We start from the raw sequence: 21,175 nt of genomic DNA, 5'->3' as shown, positions 1-21,175 counted from the left end.
TCGCGAAGTGTGTGGTGATGTACACGTTTCGTACTCAACGGCAGCCATCTTATGCTGCTATCCATTTGGATTTACGAAGTGGTAAAGTCGCAAATCTCCCAGCTTTCTTGCGGCATTTCACTGAGGCACGCCCCCTTTAGGTCGTAGTATCTCGTTGCTTTCAAAGTAGAGCGAGCAGAGCTGGGGCCTCATGTACTAAGACTTGCGTGGATTTCATACTGAAACTTGGCGTACGCCAAAACCCAGAAACTGTCTTACGCACAAATAAATTCAGATGTATCAAAGTGTGAGAACGCATGGATCCAAGCACGTTTCTTTTGTACATCTCAATCAACGTGGAATTTAGCGCATATGCCGAGGTGCCAAACTCCTCCCTGTCCACGCCCTCATTTAAATATGCAATTTCATTTAAATAGGCCTCTGGACCTGAGATTCACCTCTTAATCCGATCACCTGGCACCATGAACAGAGGCAAAAAACGAAACTTCACGGAGTCCGAGCTCGAGATTTTGCTCCACGAGGTATATGCGCAATTATATCCTATTTGGAACCCTGTCAACAGGGATAAATGCAAAACAAAAGAGAAGTGAGTGGGAGCGTGTTTGCGAGGCCGTCAATGCAGTGGGGTCTCAGCAGCGCACACACTCTGAAATTAAAAAAAAGTGGTCAGACCTCAAGGTGGAGGTGAAGCGGAGGGTTTCTGCCCACCGCCGAAGCGTGACCGCAACAGGAGGGGGGACGGGAGAACTCTCCCCCTTCGATTTGAGAGTGGCCGCTTTGATCGGTGACACCAGTGGCGTAGCCAGAAACTAGTGGTGTTCCTGTTTTTTTTTTCAAATTTATTAACTCCAAAATAATACATTAACCATGTATTTTAACAGAGAACAAATGCAACCGCTGCAAAACATAAAGGGACGCAGTGCCCAGAGATGAAGAACAAATAGAACGTGTGCGCATAGGCCTACTCATGGAGCCATACTATTACGCATGGTTAACAAACCCATTTAATCAGTATCTGAACAACACCGCTGCTGGGTTAAGAATGTAACGCATTTGCTGCTATATTTGCGCTGCAACTGAATTCACAGGGCAAGGCGGCGTGGCTCGGCTTTGAATGCATTAATTATCTCATATTAATGCATTAATGCATATGAGGCCGGTCTGGACTCATATTAATCTCATATGATGATTCCGTCCCACACAGCTGGCATGGCTCGGCTCAGGGTGGACTGGCACACTCCTGACCGATCGGCCAGCTCCCGCTGGAAGGCCCCTGTTGCCAGGAACCCCAGCGTGGTCAGCACCTGTGTGGGCACGGACAACCCCTGGCTCCTGGCTGGGCCGGCCGCAGCTCTGCGCACAGCTCCAGTAATACTGGCCTGGGGAAACGAAATCGGCTTATGAGCCAATCATCATCATTTGCGAGTAAGTCCTCGCGTTCCCTAAATATACGTTCCCTTCGGATTTGACCATTTGCGATGTCCTCTAACAACGCTAACGCAGCCATTTTTAAAACAATTTTCTTCATCCATTGCGCATGCTTTTATAGCCACCCATATAATTGCAAGGTGTATTAATTGTTCATTAGTGTGTCTCTGATGTGCAAATCACTCTGAGTCATTGTTTTCACCTTTTTTCCCAGTTTCCCAGCGTCACCTCTAAGTGTCGCCAAAGGAACAATAGCTGTAGAAACGTGCGTACGACAGCTCTGGAGCTGGCGTGGGGACCGCACATTTTTACGTCATTTCACGTTTTGTACATCTGAACGTGAGCGTGGAAAAGGACGTACGCCACGTTTTTGTGCGTACGCAACCTTAGTACATGAGGCCCCAGGACAACTCGCAAAGAAGATGGCTACGCCCATAGTTAATGGGGGATGACATGTATTTTCTTTCTATTTGTACCACGTTGGTGGTTTTAATGTCGTTTTTAAAACGTCTTACACACTTGATTTCATTGCTGCTTTAATCCGGTCACCAATATATGCATTGCACGGTCTTGCTTTGCGTGCAATTCAATGTAAAGTTTTGTTTTGAAGCTGGTTTGCTAAAGAGGCTATGTTGCTAATGATGACTAGCCTGCTATAGGGCTGCACGATATGGGCAAAATATGATATCCCGATATTATTTGGCTGAATGGCGATATACGATATATATCTCGATATTTTCTATAGAGTGGGTTAGATGTTTTTTTTGTAAGTCAAAAGCCACATGCGAGATGTTGCAAGCACTTTTATTAAAACGTAGGTCAGTATGACTGCAACATGTGATTTTGTATCGTTATTTTCAACAGTATTGAATGAACGACCCGGGTTTTCTTGGTGCGCCGTATGGATGGTCGCACTGACAATGGCTTCGCATGCACTACGCAGCTTTATGTTTATAATTGTTTTTATTGTTAGTTTTTTTGTACGTACTGCACTGTCGCTCATTCAGTATGATCGACTGGCACTTTTGGAAATTCGTTCGTCACTTAAAACTGAGTTTTTCTCAACTTACCGGAGTGCTTGCTGTGACTCCCTTGTCTTACCGCCGGTATGCCTACCAATACGCCGACGGAAGAGAAAGAAGAGAGGCAAGCGAGCCGGCATCCTGTGCAGATCTCGGACGAGATACTGCAACCCACCGCTTCCAAGCATTCTACTAGCGAATGTGCAATCTTTGGACAATAAACTGGACGAGCTACACGCACGGATTGACTTCCAGCGGGACATTGCAAACTGTTGTGTACTGGCGTTTACCGAGACCTGGCTGGATCCTATGGTGCCTGACTCTGCCGTCACTCCGACCGGCTTCTCCATCTACCGGCAGGACAGGACTTCCGAGTCAGGTAAAAGAAGGGGAGGAGGGGTATGCTTGATGGTTAACTCTCGCTGGGGCTCGGATGTTGCTGCACTTTCAGCACACTGCTCACCAGACCTGGAGCTCTTATCGATTAAAGTTCGCCCCTTCTACCTCCCACGGGAATTCAGCTCTGTTATTGTCACAGCAGTGTACATTCCACCGCAGGCGGACAAAACGTGCGCGTTAGAGGAACTTTACGGAGTAATTAATGGACTTGAGGATGCTCACCCTGAGGCGGTTTCTATTGTTGTTGGAGACTTCAATAGGACCAATATGAAGAAAGTTTTACCGAAGTACTATCAACACATAAACTTTCCTACCCGGGGTGATCAGATTCTTGACCATTGCTACACACAGATTCGAAAGTGTTACAAACCCCTCCCCCGCCCCGCTTTCGGAAAATCGGATCACACCTCCATTATGCTTATCCCTACCTACAGACAGCGCCTAAAACAGGAAAAACCGGTTTATAGGGCAGTTCAACGCTGGAGTGCTGAAGCTATTAGCACTCTGCAGGACTGCTTTGACACAACAGACTGGCAGATGTTCTTTGTTGCAGCTGATGGGGACATCAATGAATACACAGACTCTGTCTCCTCATACATCTCCAAATGCATTGATGATGTCGTACCTAGGGTCAGTGTTAAGACCTTCCCAAACCAAAAGCCCTGGGTAAATGGTAATGTCCGTGCTAAGCTCAAAGCACGGTCCTCTGCCTTTAACTCTGGTGACCAGGAGGCTTTGGGGAAGTCCAGATGTGACCTGCGGACGGCCATCAGAGATGCAAAGAGAGAATACAGGGACAAGCTGGAGTCCACCTACCTAAGCTCTGACCCCCGACGCCTGTGGGGTGGCCTGCGACACATCACTGGCTATAAAGGGAGAAATAGCAGTGATGATCAGCCTGCCGCCTCTCTCCCTGACGACCTCAATACCTTTTACGGAAGGTTTGAGGCAACCAACCCCCTTCCTTCAGCAAGACTGGCCGAGGACCAGGACGACTACACTCTGTCCCTGACCGTGGCTGACGTGAGGCGAGAGCTCCAAAGGGTGAACCCCCGGAAGTCATCGGGGCCCGATGGAGTCCCAGGCCGCGTCCTCAGGGGGTGCGCTGACCAGCTTGCGGAGGTATTCACCTCCATATTCAACTTATCACTGCATCTGTCTGAAGTCCCCGCCTGCTTCAAGCAGGCCACCATCATCCCCATACCAAAGAAAACATCAGTAACCTGCTTGAATGACTACCGCCCTGTAGCACTGACCTCCACAATTATGAAGTGCTTCGAGCGGCTGGTCAGAACCCACATCTGCTCTACCCTTCCCAACACCCTGGACCCCTTTCAGTTTGCATACCGTCCAAACCGATCAACAGACGATGCCATTGCCCTAGCTACACACGCCACCCTCTCCCACCTGGAAAAGAGCAACACATATGTGAGGATGCTGTTTGTGGACTACAGCTCAGCATTCAACACTATTGTGCCTGCCAAGCTCGTCCCGAAGCTCAGGGGCCTGGGTCTTAAAACACCCCTGTGCAACTGGATCCTGGACTTCCTGACGAGCAGACCCCAGGTGGTGAGAATGGGCAACCACACCTCCTCCTCACTGACCCTGAGTACCGGGGCCCCCCAGGGCTGCGTACTCAGTCCCCTCCTGTACTCCCTGTACACGCATGACTGTGTGGCAACACACAGTTCCAACATCATCCTGAAGTTTGCAGACGACACTACCATCCTGGGTCTCATCTCTAACAACGATGAGACCGCCTATAGAGATGAGGTAAGGGTCTTGGCAGAATGGTGCCAAGACAACAACCTGTCTCTCAACGTCTGCAAAACCAAGGAAATGATCGTGGATTTCAGGAAGCTGCAGAGGGGGGGTCAGGACCCCATACACATCGAGGGAGCTGAAGTGGAGAGAGTCTCCAACTTCAAATTCCTCGGTGTGTACATCAAGGATGACCTAACCTGGTCCATGCAGGCAGGCTCAGCAGTCAAAACTGCACAGAAGCGGCTATACTTCTTGAGGAGACTCAAGAAGTTTGGCATGTCTTCAAAAACTTTAACAAACTTTTACAGATGCACCATTGAGAGCATCCTCTCAGGCTGCATCACTGCCTGGTATGGTAGCTGCTCCGCTGCCGACCGCAAGGCCCTGCAGAGGGTGGTGAAGACAGCGGAGCGTATCACCGGCAGCCATCTCCCCTCCGTGCAAGGCATCTACAACAGTAGATGCCTGAGGAAAGCAAAAAAGATTCTAAAGGACAACAGCCACCCAGGCTATGGACTGTTCTCATTGCTGCCGTCTGGTAGACGCTACCGGAGCATCCGAACACGGACTACCAGACTCACAAATAGCTTTTTCCCCCTGGCTGTAAGGCTTCTGAATCAGAAACACTGAACCTCTGAACAGTTGCCACCTCCACCTACTCCCTGCTCCCCCACTCATACAATTCACTTCATAGATATATTTGCACAATTTTAAAAACTTTTAACTTATCCTTAGCATTTCTTTTTAACTTATTCTCTACTCACACTTAAACTGCTGCTAGCCCTTCTACTGTACTCTAATTGTTGAATGTTAATGTTACATTTTATATGTTTTATTGTCATAGTGTTATAGAGTTTTATGTTATATGTATGACGTATACTGCGTAGATGAATGATGCTTGCCAAGTCGTAAGAATTTTGCTGTGCTGAAGCAATTTGGTACATGCAACAATAAACACACTTTGACTTTGACTTTGACTTTGACTTTGAACATGTTAAAAAAAAAGGGACGTTTTTCACCTTCACAAAATAATCACCTATGCAAAACATAGGTGATATCTTTTATAGTCATTTATAATGACTATATGCTCTGTAAGGTGACCTTGGGTGTCTTGAAAGGCGCCTCTAAATTAAATGTATTATTATTATTATTATTAATAATATAAAGCTGTAGGTTACACACATTAGCTACCATTAAGAGCATTGGCTTCGTCGCATTGTCCTGCTTACTATGGTGAGGGTTTCAGTGCGCCGTAACTTTAATCCCCCGCCCCCTCCCTTCTCCGTTCCATTTGGGCAGTGGCGGTTTTAGGCACGGGCGAACCAGGCAGCCGCCCGGGGCGGCATATTTGTGGGGGGCGCCAAGTCACATGGGGGGCGCCACGAGCAGTAAAAAAGAAATCGCGCTGCGTAGCGGTTATCAATGAAGTACTACATAACATTGTGTTGGGAATAGGTATTTTGGCGCCCCCTCTGGCTGCAGGCGCACACCTGCTCGTTGAGAAGGTGCCGTGCGCAGACGGAATGAAACCCCCACTGAAGCCCGTAGGTTCACGATACGTACCCCCCCCCCCCCCCCCCCCCCCCTTATTTATGGATCTATGTAAAATGTGAAACTCTGTGGTTCAAAAGTCTCATATCAGATGTTAATAGTATGTTATAATAATCCATCCATTATCCAGTATCACAACAAGGCATGGTGGCCATGACATACTGCACAGATATATAGTAGTCAATCGGGTACAAGCAATGATAGAGATAGTTTGATAGGGGTTAAAAGGATAGATTAGAGGAAAATTAACTGTTATTTTGCATCCTGCCTGGTGACAATGCACAGGGCAGGATGCAGGTGTTAATGGGTTTTAATGAGTCACATTGACAGGGTCATGGGACATTCCCTGTGTGCCTTATATCAGATTTTAGTCCCACAAAACTAGAGTAGACCTCCTCATGACGATTCATTCCATAAGGATTTACTTTGACTCTTGGCCCCAAAGCATGGGAGACAGGTTAAAGCCCGCTACATGAGTCACCTCAGCAGGTCTTAGCTGTGTGGTCTGACAAAGCATGACGGTACTGCTGCACTCTGCTGGCGTTGACAAACCTGTCCAGCCTCTTCATGCCCTAGTCAGTCCATCGTTACTAATCAGTTCATAGTGGGATCTGCTTCTTGGTTGTCACTGGAGATCATGCTTCTCCTGTTAGCCATGAGTCTCAATGATCAACAGAATGCACAGCTTGCTACTGGCTAACATTTGATACAATATAATTACTGCACCACATTTGGTCATCTAGTTTAGTTTAGTTTAGTTTAGTTTTATTTATTTTTCACATACACAATTGTACAGGGCAATGCGTAGTGAAATTCTTATGTACCAGTCCGGCTGTAATTCAACTATATAAAGTGCAAGATTATAATAATGATTGGGTGGTCACTGGGTGGTGGGCTAAGTGACATTGTCAGTCTGGTTTAACAGTCTGATAGCCTGGGGAAAGAAACATCCTCTCTGTGTTGGCCCTCAGCAAAAGGTAGCGTCTCCCTGAAGGAAGCAGGGTAAACAGACTGTTGTTGGGGTGGCTGACATCACTAGTGATCTTTTTGGCTCTTTTTCCACATCGTTTGATGTGAATGTCCTGCAGGTTAGGGAGGCGGACCCTGATGGTTCTCTCAGCTGAGTGGACCACCCTCCTTAGAGCCAAACGATCCTGCTTGGTGGCGTTCCCAATCCAGGTGGTGATACTCCCGCTCAGGATGCTCTTCATGGAGCACACTGAGTGAAAGTTTAAAGTCTCTTAGTCGTCAGAGATAGTAGAGACGCTGACGGGCTTTCTTCACAACAGTGTTGGTGTGACAGGTCCTGTCATAAACACTGAGGTATTTAAAGCTGTCCAATCCTCTCCACTAGGCTGGTTGGATGCTCCTCTGCTGTTTCCTGCTGAAGTCCACTATAAGCTCCTTGGTCTTGTCGACGTTCAGCTTGAGGTTATTCTCCTTGCAGCAGTCCACTAGATGTTTGATCTCAGAGCGGTAGGCAGTCTCATCATTGTTGGAGATCAGGCCCACCACCGATGTGTCATCAGCGAACTTGACCATGATGTTGGAGTCTAAGGTGGCAACGCAGTCGTAGGTGTAAAGGGAATACAGCAGAGGGCTCAGCACGTACTCCTGGAGGGCACCGGTGTTGAGGGGGAGGGGGGGTGACATGTGATTGCCCACTCTAACCCCCTGCGATCTATCGGTCAGGAAATTAAGGACCCACCTGCAAAGGGAGGAATGCAGGCCGAGATCTCTCATTTTGGTGACCAGCTTGGAGGGGGCTATCGTATTAAATGCTGAGTTATAATCAATAAACAGCAGTCTGACGTAGGCCCCTTTCCTGGTGTCCAAATGGGAGAGGGTAGTGTGGAGAATGTGGGCTATGGCGTCATCTGTAGATCTATTGGGGCGGTAGGCAAATTGTAAGGGGTGCAGCGTGACAGGTAAGGAGGAGGTGATGAAGGTTTTGATTAGTCTCTCAAAACACTTCATCACCACAGAGGTCAGGGCTATGGGGCGATAATCATTTAAACAGCTGGGCTGGGGTTTCATCTGTATAGAGGTTTATCATTTTGGTAATAACCAGACAACTTGTTATATGAAAGACCATAATGAATGATCTATAATGTATTTACAAATGAAGCTACGTAGCAAACGTATGCTTGGCAATATGTATATTTCAATAGAGGAAAGTAATTGTGTTAAGTTGAATAGGCTTGGGAGGTTTTCATTGGGGTTTTATGCCATCAGTCCTATGAACTGTGAAATGAAAAACATCCTCCATCATTTACCTCCACTTTCATTGGATCAGAAGACTGAATATCTATGAGTAATCATGTCAAAAATGCAAATCCACATTGAATCAAAATGAGAGAGCAATAGTTGGCAATCTGTCGAAAGAAACTACCAAACATTTTTAATCTTTGTTGTTATTTGACATTTATTGTCATTAAAACCCCTAAGCAGAGTTAAAAAAGCTAAAATATGTGTATAAAAAAAGCACTGAACACTGGTCCAATTAATTCAACCTGGCCGTCTCCGAGTGAGACTGTGGCCCCGTTCACACGAAGCCGATTTCATGGCGAAACCGCAAAGGTCTTGTACGGTTCGGCCTTCCGTACACACGAAGCCGGCGAATCTGCTGACCGAAACCGCAAACTTCTGAAACCACCCTCGGAGGTGGTTTCAAATCTACCCGGTTTCGTTTTGGATTCGTGTGTACGCCTGAAACCGACTGAAACCGCAAACCATGACGTCATCGCCCCACCCCTCGACCTCCTCGCCAATGGCTCTTAAGCCCGCGGAGTCTCAGAAATCACATGCGAGCATGCGCATAAGGGCAGCCTTTATGCACATGCCTCTTCTTCTTATTTCATTTCTTCTGGATTTCTGTACCAGAAGCAGCGCCCCTTATGGGCCTGGAATGTGTACTACAGCGTTTCTACAGATCTACCCAGTTTCGCTTGGCTTCGTCTTTACGGAGATACTTCGAAACCGGATAGATCGAAACCGTAACGGTTTCGCCCGTTTCGGCTTCGTGTGAACGGGGCCTGAGAAATCGTCAGGGCAGACGTGTTATGCAAATTGTGTCCAGCGTGCGTATGAGCGGCATATCGCCTTCCTCAAATGAGGATGGGCAGGGGCCGGGGATGGGGCCAAATGAAACAGGAAGGAGAGGCTGCTGGAGCCAGTCAGCCTTGAGGTTAGGGTTAGTATTTAATTTAACATGATGAGGAGTTGACTTTGAGAAGTCTGCATTTGACTCCATAAATTTCACCACTGCGATGCCTTTAAAACATTTCTCGGGGATCGCTATGTGCATCATCAAATCGAGCAAACACAGCTACTGTAGGAACAATATTACCAATACAAATAGTAATAATCGGTTTTACAGTCTTACCATTTCCATTTCTAAATCACCGCAGCACGGCGGCCAATGGTCATGATAGTGGTTAAGAACCACTATCATGACCAGGATCATACATCTTGTTTGATCATATCTACAAACGTACATATACATGAAAGAATCTAACAAGTTAAGGATAAGGTGAGAGTGGAGCTAGCCGGCCACTCATGAATGATAATCTGTGACCAGCGATACGTAATCACCTCATCCCAGGGCAGTCTCGATCCAACCTGCGCAACTTGGCCGTTAATTGGGCTGCCGCCTGTGTGTGCAGATCAGCCTGTGTGTAGAGTGTGTAACAGGAGCAGATTAGCCTGTGTGTAGAGTGTGTAACAGGAGCAGATTAGCCTGTGTGTAGAGTGTGTAACAGGAGCAGATCAGCCTGTGTGTAGAGTGTGTAACAGGAGCAGAGCAGCCAGTGTGTAGAGTGTGTAACAGGAGCAGAGCAGCTTGGGTGTAGAGTGTGTAACAGTGACAGAGCAGCCTGTGTGTAGAGTATATATGTAGCCAATATAACCTTTGTTATACTGTTATACGCTCACTCAAGAACAATACTTAATGAACGACCTGTTCTGTTTTGTCCCTCCTACACGGCATGCTAGCCGTGTTGATCAGTTGAACTTGAATGATTGCTGAATTATGTTTTTCTATAATTCATTGTGCAGTGAGCAGGATCATTGCTTGCGTGTGAAGATATAAAAGGAAATGAGAGTGTCTTTCCTCACCCACGCTTTCTGTTTCCGGGCCCCTTGTACTGAACAGTTCCTTCAGTCTGCTCAAACTACAAGCCACCATCTCATGTGGAGGACGAAATAGCGTTTTATTATATATTTTATCTCTGTATTACAAATATGTATTATAAACCGAGATATATTTAATTTCCCCTTGGAGGGGTTATGAGGAAATACTGATATGTAGTGAATCGTGTTAGGTACAATAACATTTTAGCAGAGTAAGGGAGGAGGAGGGGTGGTTGGGGGTAAGGAGGGAGGCTATGCAGTGTCCAGGTCAGTCTTATTTTTTGCGGAAGCTGGTGAGCGGCTCTGCGGTCCTGACATCGGCAGCCCATTCCACAGCGGTGCAAAAACAGAGAAGAGTTGGGACTTTGTTGTGCAACCTTTACTTGCGTTCAGCAGGATGGGGCCACCGCTGTGATGTTCGTGGTGCAGCATAGCTGATTGTCCAGTACCACAGCGAGGTTCCTCATAGTTGCATAGATGATTAAACTCTTCTTTATATGGCTTACACACATATGAGATCAAATATCCATGCTGTCTAAATTATAAACACATACATACTTTTGAGAAATAATCAAAATTAATTTTAATAGTTTAAAATGTCAGAAGTGTCGGGAATATCAGTGTTTATGTAAACAGAAGCCGCAGGGTAAGCAGGGTATAGAGGATGATAAAACAGAAATGTCACACTCACTTTCTACTAGAGCAAAACCTCATAAAATGTGTATTTTGTGTGTGTTCACAAATATCTTTGTTGTGTTAAAGATATATGCTTGTCAAATTAATGAAATTGGTATAATTAAGGACATCTGCTGGCCCACACATTTTTTTGCTGGATCCAAGGTGGATCTATGTTATCGATACTCTGAAACTTTGTGGTTCATAAAAGGTAATTATAACCGTATAAAACATATAAACATGACACATAATAATATGTTCTGGATGCCATATATTAACATGACATATATAGTAATATGTTCTAGATTCTACATATAAACATGACACATATAGTTATAGTTTCTGGATGCTACATATATAGTATTAGTGCTACACGTGAACCTCCTAATATCTAATAATAGTAATACTTTTTATTTATAACGCACTTTACATCAACTTAATGGCCTCAAAGTGCTACAATGCACATTAAAAGAAATACAACATAAAAGACTAACTAGATTAAAAAAAGAAAAATAACAGAGAAAAAAAGAATAATTTAAAATATCAGTTTAGCCAAAGGCTTTTCTAAAAAGATGGTTTTTTAGGCCTTTTTTAAAATAATCCACAGTCTGTGGGGCCCTTAGATGGTCAGGGATAGCATTCCACAGACTTGGTGCAGCTGAGCCGAAGGCGCGGTCGCCCATAATTCGGAGCCTTGTCCTCGGAAGCTGGAGGAAGTTGGCCTGTCCAGAGTGGAGATGGCGTGAGGAGGAATGGGGAGTGATGAGTTCTTTGAGGTATAGGGGGGCAGTGCCATGGAGGCACTGGTGGGACAGAAGGGAGATCTTGAATTTGATGCTATACTGGACAGGAAGCCAGTGGAGGGATTTGAGGATGGGTGTGATGTGGTGGTACTTCCACACCCCCATCAGGATCCTGGCAGCACAATTCTGGATGTACTGCAGCCGCTGGATGTTCTTGCTGGGAATCCTGACAAGGAATCCAGCCTGGAGGAGACATTGGCGTGGACAAGTTTTTCTGAATCGGGGAGAGTGAGTATAGGGCGGAGTTTTGCAATGTTCCTGAGGTGGAAGAAGGAGGTTTTGCAAAGATGTTGCATGTGGGCCTCAAAGGTCAGGTGAGTGTCCATTCTGACACCGAGGTTCTGACTAAGGATGAGAGGTGGATGTCGTTGCCGGAGAAGCTGATGTTGGTGATAGTGGATGACCGGGTCTGATGTGGAGTGCCAACAAGAATTGCTTCTGTTTTTCAGCCATTGAGCTGCAGGAAGTTAGCCGCCATCCACACCTTTATCTCCTCCAGGCAGGTGGAAATTGTGGATAGGGCTGCAGAGGGGTTTGTTTTTATGTAGAGTTGGGTGTCATCAGCGTAGCAGTGGAAAGATATTCGATGCCGGCTGATTACACGACCAAGGGGGAGCATGTATAGCGTGAAGAGGGTGGGGCCAAGGACTGATCCTTGGCTTTAATATGGCGCAATTTGATTGGTTTGCTATCTCGGGATAATGGGCAATATCCCATGATTGAGATCTCAAACTCAGGATATAGAGCTGGTAAGTACACCCCTTCCGGTAGACCCCTCATGGAACCTCTGGGCGAGGAAAATTTGAATGGAAGTCAATGGAAAGAAATGTATTATTTTCTGATCCCAGTCTTTATATGGATTACACATATGTTGTTTGTGGATTTAAATGATCATTTTTCATGGCAGGAGTTTGACCGTTTATTGTGCAGAAGTTCAGTTAAAGGCTGTAGCGAAAACACAATGAGAAAGACTACGGGCCCTATCTTGCATCCGGCGCAATTTACTTAATCACTGGCGCATGTGTCGTTGCTAGTTTGCAACTGGCGCAGAGCGTGCTTTTCCCTCATGCGCCACGCGTCGGTAAATTAGGGAATGATCTTGCGTCCCAAGTGCCCCGGCTCGGCGAAAGGAGGAGGTGTGTTCTGGTGCAAACGTTCCCTGTTGCTATTTTGACGGTTCATAAACCACGCGCGCCACAAACCAGAAAATACCTGGTTTAAAGTCAGTGGCGCATTGTTCAGATGCTATTTTAAGGGTTTGTTGCGTGTGCACCTCGCGCATACACTTTGCTTCTCTCATCTACATAGCCACACATTCTTGGTAAATTATTTAAGAAAGAACAGCTGATACAGCAGTAATAAGTTGTACTTTTAAATCAATTCATCTGCAAACACTGTGCAGCAAGCACATATTTTCTATACATGCCCATAACTTTTAGGATTGATGAGTATTTGATCGTGAGAAGACATTGTTTTACCGCAAGCGAGTGTTAAAAAGAATGAATGAATGCGGGCGCGCGTGTGTGTGTATGTGTAACACACACACACGCGTGTCTGTATGTGTAACACACACATGCGCCTGCGGGCGCGCGTGTGTGCGTCCATCTGTTTAAACACATGCAAAATAAACACGTAACGCATAATACAGTCCATGGCAATGTATATTGACGGGGGGACACATGCATATTAGGAACACAAGTCGATAATGCACGATAATGCATACAATATTGATAAGAAACAATGTTTATAATGTATTGCGTATATCATTAAATAGAACCACCGTTACCGCATATCATATGTTATATCTTATACAATGGGGGACCTAAATCCAGCGATCTGATTGGTTCCCAACTGTTGTATAATTAGCGTATACACAACTGCTATGACGCCCGATCATTTTGTGAAAGTATCACTCCGCGCCTTGAAGAGGAAACCGTTACAAAGTATCGTAAGAAACTATCACACGGAGATTTAACTTGACCATGGAGGTTGTATAAAAGCAATAGCACAGTTCACAGTTCACTGAAGCCTAAAATCGGCGTAAATAAATAAATTGCCGGCGAACCGCTCTATCGGAGCCTTCTCTCGGAGGGACGCTAAAGTGTGTTGCATAGCGACCGTCGATGCATAGCGGCAGCCAGGAGGGACTACTTTTTTGTATTCTTTAATAAAAACGGCTATTTTGACTTTCTTGGTTATTTTAAATGTAGTGTGTCTATGACTTTCGTTTCGCCATAACAGTAACCATTGTATAAAAGCAATAGATCACTTCAGTCAGTGGCATGTGCTCATTATACCACTGTGAAGGGGGTCGCCGGCCCTCCGCTGCGTGTCGGGGCCGGACAACGCCCCTTAACAGTGGTATAATGAGCACATACCACAGCCTGGCGTGATCTATTGCTTAAAGTGGAAAGGAAGCAATCAAATAAAACATGTCGATAGCACTAGTTAAATATTTAAATATACCATAAATACAAATAAAGTCGGAAATATGTCCCGTTATTCAGAATGAAGCACAAACACGTTGCATTAATTACAATGTTTTCAACCTGTGCGCCGCCATCTCTGTTTTCAGAATACGATGACGTCACAAGAATGGTTGGTATTAACATTCTATGTTGTTTACATAGCGGCTCATAGCCTCACAGGTAGCTTACTGCCTCAACAAAATGGATATGGACGAATGGGATAGACCGACCAATGAGGGCAGGCATCCAATTGCCTATGCTTTTGAGCCAGTAAGAGAAGTCTGAGTTTTAGTGCCCCCAACAGAGCCTGACTATGGAGGAGAAATAGATGAAGGAGAGAGAGATGTATCTGAGCGCACAGGAAACAATCGGTGGTGCTTGTGAGGGGTTTGTGTCCCTATGTCCACTGACATGGAGAGTGTCTGCTGCCATGAAATGAACCTGGGACATCTCATCAAAAATAACAGATGTATCACGTCCAATCCGACGTGCCAAATGCTGTCATTAGAGCGAGACGTGATGGAGGTCGCAATGCTGTCGCTGAGGGACATCCGATTTTGGCGATGGATTGGAAATTATCAAGAGCATGGAGCGAGCTAGTCTGCAAACAAGACAATCTTCAAACAGTGAGTGTACTTGTACTAATTTATCTGTTTCTCTAGTAGTAGAAGCTAAGTGTACCTCTCTTTCCTCTGCCTGGCAAGCACGTTTATGCGCTCTTTCGCTGCGCATAAGAGCAGCGCCCGGGTCCGATCTGACGGGAGCCTATGTCCGTGTCTCCAGCACTATATCCACTAAAATTAAAAATAGTTGGCACAGCATCTGGCTTCAGGCGATTGGTGGGACGGCGAACAAATCTCCCATCTTCAGAAAAAGCTCCCTCTTCAATGTAATCAGCCTCTATAAAGTGGTCGCTACATACTCTCTGCCCTGGTCCCATTGGGGGGCTGAGGCGTTTCAATGCAGCTAACCATCTTCGGAGCACTTCAGGCTTCTTGACGGGAATTACATGGAAATTAACTATTCTACCGCTCTCCTTTAACCGATAAAATTCGTTTGAACAGCCAGGGGCAATACAAAAGGACCCCCCTGTTCTTCTTCCAATATCCGACATGTTTATTTTAAAGAGCCAACCATTCTGATGACGTAGCGCCTGCGTTTTTAAAACATGGCTGCGCCCTAGAGGCGAAAGTCGTTATAAACATGTCATTTTACGGTGAAACTACTTGAATTTCAGTATTGATGAAAATCCATGTGTTTCCAAAAATGAAAAAACAAACAAAAAATTGACACAGTTCTCAGTGCTTCATTTCCACTTTAAATATACGTTTTCTTTGCCAACATTTATTTGAAGACTCGTGTGTGAATTAGGCCATATTATTTGCCCAAAAACTGAGCCATTTGCAGTTTGAAATTCATGTGCATCCGTCTCATCGGAGACTGCAGACTTCTTTCAATTGAAACCCATTCATATTTTATGATCTCAGAGGTCCCATGGGGGTCTACCGGAAGGGGCGTACTTTTCATCGCAAAATGTCGTGTGACGGTCGCCTCGTCACGCTAATAAAAACAAATAAACCGCTAATGAAAACAAATAAATCCCGGCAAAAAGTGTTATCTTGTTTATTTTTTATTGTTCACGTGTAGTATATACTAAGGCTCAGGCTCCATGAATAGTAGGGAATAGCTATTCCCCGGAATAGCCATTCCCCACTATTCTGCGAATAATTGTTAAATATGTTCTGGAACGTACACATAAACATAACAGATATAGGTTCTTGATTAACTCACTCAAATTGTCAAAATTTTGATTCAACTTTAAGAGCAACAAGATCTGAATGAAACATCTCCCACTTCCCCCGTCCTTCAAACTTCCCGCACAGCTGTTGGGAAGTCTGTGCAATGGGGTCTGTGCGCGTGTGTGTGTGTGTGTGTGTGTGTGTGTGTGTGTGTGTGCCTGTTTCTGTGTCAGTGTTTGTGAGCCTGTGGAGGTATGGCTGTGTTTGTGTTTGTGTGTCTGTAGGTGTAGGTGTGCGTCTGTGTGTTTGTTAGCAGCCCGATATGGGGGTGGCTGGCTGGGTAGGAACTAGGAAGGCACTTGTTGATATTGGTGACTTCAAGCATTAAGGATCCTCTTGAACTCACCATGTGGCTCACAGAATACAGGAGGCCATCATTTTGATCTTCATTTAGTATTGGATCTATCACGCATCACTGATGGAGTGCACCTATCTGAAATTCAATATGATGGGCAGTAAAAAAATTGTGTTATCTCTCCGTTAAAGGCTGTAAGACCTTTCCCTATGCCCTTCTGGCTTTGAAATGTAATCAGAAATAGGATTTTCAAAGAGTTTATCACAGGCAAAATGTAATTTTTCCTGCTTGTATTTTCCTTCCGTTGGTGATGTGAAATGTGGTGTGGGCTTGCCATCAAATAACTGTCCTAATATGTTTTTTTTCCAACTCATGTGTTCATATTTCTTTTTAGAGTTGTTTTATCATCTGCTTTCCTAGCTCCAGAGAGTGAGAGAGTGAAATATTGAGAAAGTGAAAGAGTGAGAGAGAGATTGTGGTATCCACTTCATGAGTGAGATTCATATAATTTCAACAGGGATCTCCTTGTGTGGATGAGTGTTGATCTACTAACTTAACAAATTGATGATCACTTTCTGAAAATCCAAGTCATTCGTGATAGGGAGATATATTATCATGCAAGGTTGAATTTATATTTGGTTTCCTGCTTATATGCTCACCTTGCAGAATTGGAAGTCAATAATGATTTAGTACATGACATGATACTGCATTTGATACATAAATCGGTTTGCTCATTTAAAAATTGTTATCAAGATATTAGTATTACTCAAACTGCTTAAAGATACAAATGAAAAGTGAGACTTGACGTTTATGATTTAAAAACGTTTCAATTCAACTGCAATTCCTGCAAAACATTCTATTCTATTTCATGTAACCATGTGATCTGATTTTTTTGTTCCTAGTAAAAATTTGTTATGATTGGTTTGTTTCAGGTAACCATGTGTTCTTATTGGTGTTTCATGTAACCATGTGTTCTAATTGGTCTGTTCGTGTAACAATGGGTTCTGATTGGTGTGTTGATTGTAAAAACTTGCTGTGTGACGGATGATGGATTAGCTTCATGCAAATCAATAACACATTTAGATTTCTCTCTATGGTTTTCGCCAACAGGAAATGTACAAGCAAAAAAAGACCTCAAACTGACGATAAAATACCATCATGGGTTTTAACACCATGACAAGAGACCGGGTAACAACTCAGTGATTTGGCTGTGATAAAATATATGCATTTCAATTAAAACAAGATGAATCTGTGGTTGTCTGGTTTGGGAAGCGAAGCAACAAACGGTCTGTCTACACTGCAGTGAGCCTGAAGTGACCGTTAAATACCACAGAACACATACAGACGGGGAAACGCACACAAGGCATAAAGAAAGAACCATGGTTAAAATATAACCTAATATTCTGTATATCACATTATCACATTATCACATGAGAGAGAGAGAGAGAGAGAGAGAGAGAGAGAGAGAGAGAGAGAGAGAGAGAGAGAGAGAGAGAGAGAGAGAGAGAGAGAGAGAGAGAGAGAGAGAGAGAGAGAGAGAGAGAGAGAGAGAGAGAGAGAGAGAGAGAGAGAGAGAGAGAGAGAGAGAGAGAGAGGTCTGGTGTACCGCGCATTGGCAGACAGGATATATGTACTCCATGATGACAGACAGACTGTATGTACCGCGTGATTACATACAGGCTGTATGTACCGCATGATGACAGAAAAACTATATGTAGCCTATGTTCTCCTCTCTTAGTGACAAGCAGATGCAAAGTCGCTCGGGGAGCTCAGAAATGCCCCCACAATGTTATCCTCCTCCTCAGCCTTATAATGCTCATACTGTGTGTGTATGTGTGTGTGTGAGTGTCTGAGTGTGTGTTTGTGTGTGCATGCATATGTATGTATGCTGTCTACTTGCCAGCATACATTTTTTGTGTGTGTGCGTGGGTGGGTGTGTGCATGTGTGTCTGTGTGTGTGTTTGCCTGCCCTTGTGCGTATGGGAGTTTCCATGTGTGCACACGTGTGTATGTGTGTGTGTGTTATGGTTAGACATTGCTTCTAGGGATGCAAACAATTAATCGATTATCGATTAATTGTCGATAAGAGATTACTCGATTAAAATAAATTACTTGCAATTAATCGCATTTTTAACCCGTAATTCCCCAACCGTCCACGTGAGGGCGCGCTCGACGCCAGACGTACTTGACGCACACGCGGGAACACAAGCAAAGAAGCAGGACAAGACAAACGAAAAGCGGGACACTAGAGCTGTGTTCGAAATCGTTCCCTATCATGGATGCAGTGCACTAAATAGGGTGCACGGCATTTTGTAGGGTGTTCAAATTCTCAGTGGTCCACTATATAGGGCACTATATAGTGGACTTAAAATAGGGTACATACGATGTTCCCTACATGTTACCTCCGTATACCACAATGCAATGCGGTTGTATTTTTCCAGGGGAGAAGAAGAAGCTGAATAACCGCGAAAACTCGTTCCCTATTCCCCATATAGTGTACATGATATAGTGCACTATATAGGGAATAGGGAACGAGAATTCGGACACTACGCTGAACATTTCTAAACGTCATTTGCCTCAGTAAATGCGCCGGGTATTTGTGTGAATTGATGCGCCGACATCATCTAAACAAACCGGGCTGGAGGTTGTATTGATGTTGAATGTTGCATTTCCTTGTTCAAGTTTTTTTAAATTAATTTTGAATGTTAAATATTCTATGTTAAATCCCAAATAAATTGTTGACATTTCTAAACACAAGCCGGAGACTCCATCATTAAATGTATTCGTTTTCGCGGTTATTCAGCTTCTTCTCCCCTGGAAAAATACAACCGCATTGCATTGTGGTATACGGGAGTAACATGTAGGGAACATTGTATGTACCCTATTTTAAGTCCACTATATAGTGCCCTATATATTCGAACACCCTACAAAATGGCGTGCACCCTATTTAGTGCACTACATCCATGATAGGGAACGATTTCGAACACAGCTACTGACACGATGAAGAGGGCAAAACGGAGTGCAGTATGGAGCTACTTTAAGTTGGTTGATGACGACAAAGACGCCAAATGCACAATATGTGGAAGTATTTTAAAGTACAACTAAACGACTTTGTTGAATTACCACCTAAATGTGTCACATTCAGAAGGAAATTCAGCTTCTCAGAAGAATTGCCGCTTATCAATTAATCGATCATCGATCGATAAGATGAAACAACTATCGATTAATGAATTACTCGATAATTTGCATCCCTAATTGCTTCCTTAGTACACATGCCCTTCAAAGCTAGGCACACCAAAATCCAATGCCGTTGTTAATAAAGGGAAACACAAAACAACAACAACATCAACAACAACAAGCCGTTTCTCTGAATGATCACAGTGAAGTCAGCCCCTTCTCCGTCATCAGGGAGCTATCTTTACTGTCTCTGATGTGGTTTTAATTAAACAAGCTTCGCATTCCTGTCTGACTCACTAAACCTGCATCTTGTTGCATCTTGTGAAATTAAATAAGAATCTACAACCCCCAAACCCCCGCTGCACTCTCCCAAAACACACAACCTCTCTATACCTCCCCCAAACCCCACCCCCCTACACACACACTCCACCCAACACATCCTCCCTCCACAATCCCCCAAACACCCCCTGCCTCTTCACTCCTAAACCCCTCCCCCCCATTCCCTGCTCTTACTTTTCAGCCAGCTGCCATGAAGTTGAACAACACCCCACTTATTCTCCTACCACACACACACACACACACACACACACACACACACACACACAGAGCAATTACATAGGAGTTGGGACAAGCCCCACCCATATGATCCATCATATGCCTTCTCCATTGGAGAAGGAGGAGATGGAGGTGGAGAAGGAGAAGTAGTGCTGGGGGGAGGAGGGGGAGGATCAGGAGGAGGGGAGGAGGAGGAGGAGCAGTAGTGTTGGGGGGAGGAGGGGGAGGAAAAGAGGAGGGGAGGAGGAGGAGCAGTAGTATTTGGGGAAGGAGGGGGAGGATGAGAGGAGGGGAGGAGGAGAGGGAGGAGTGCTGGGGAGGAGGAGGAGGAGGAGGAGGAGGGGGAGAAGGATGAGAGGAGGAGGAGGAGGTGGAGGAGGAGGGCCGGGGGAGGACAACGGTCTTTAATGACCTACTTAAGCCTCCCAGACCCACTCAACTTTTGAGGGAGAAAAAGGATGGAAAGAGAAAAGGAGAAAAAAAGTCCAGGGCAATGGATGTAGAGAGAGATCACTCTAATACTCTCGAACATGAAACATCTCTCTACACACACACACACACACACACACACACACACACACACACACACACACACACACACACACACACACACACACACACACACACACACACACACACACACTCTGCCTCAAACAAAAACTCACACCCACAAACCTACAAACCCACACACAATAATCTCCCATCATACCCTCTCTGTGCTCGTTATAAACTCACTCCCTGCCGCCACATCGCAATTGTTCATCCCTCAGCTAACCACAGAGAATAATGATGGAGGAGAGGGAAGGAGGGAGAGAGAAAGGGTGAGAGTGAGCGAGAGAAGGGGAGGGAGACAGAGAGTGGTCGGGCCCTGGGGCCCTACATTGTGATGGTCTAAGTAGTCTCCAGCCCCAGCCGGGCTTTGGCTGAATCAACATCGGGGTGTAGCGAGAGCAGCTCTGTCCCCCACCGCTCTCTCTCTCTCTGTGTTTAAAGTCATGTTATATTGTTCCTTGTTCATTATTTTACGATCCCTTCCGATGTTCCCGAGCGACGAGACGAGGAACCAAACCCAGAGACACGCTCCTTTAATTTGTTTGGAGATGGTTTT

This window comes from Gadus chalcogrammus, chromosome 8 (genome assembly GCF_026213295.1).
Source record: "Gadus chalcogrammus isolate NIFS_2021 chromosome 8, NIFS_Gcha_1.0, whole genome shotgun sequence".
NCBI classification, from domain to species: domain Eukaryota; kingdom Metazoa; phylum Chordata; class Actinopteri; order Gadiformes; family Gadidae; genus Gadus; species Gadus chalcogrammus.
The sequence above is the reverse complement of the archived record's forward strand: the minus strand, read 5'-3'. Positions refer to the sequence as shown.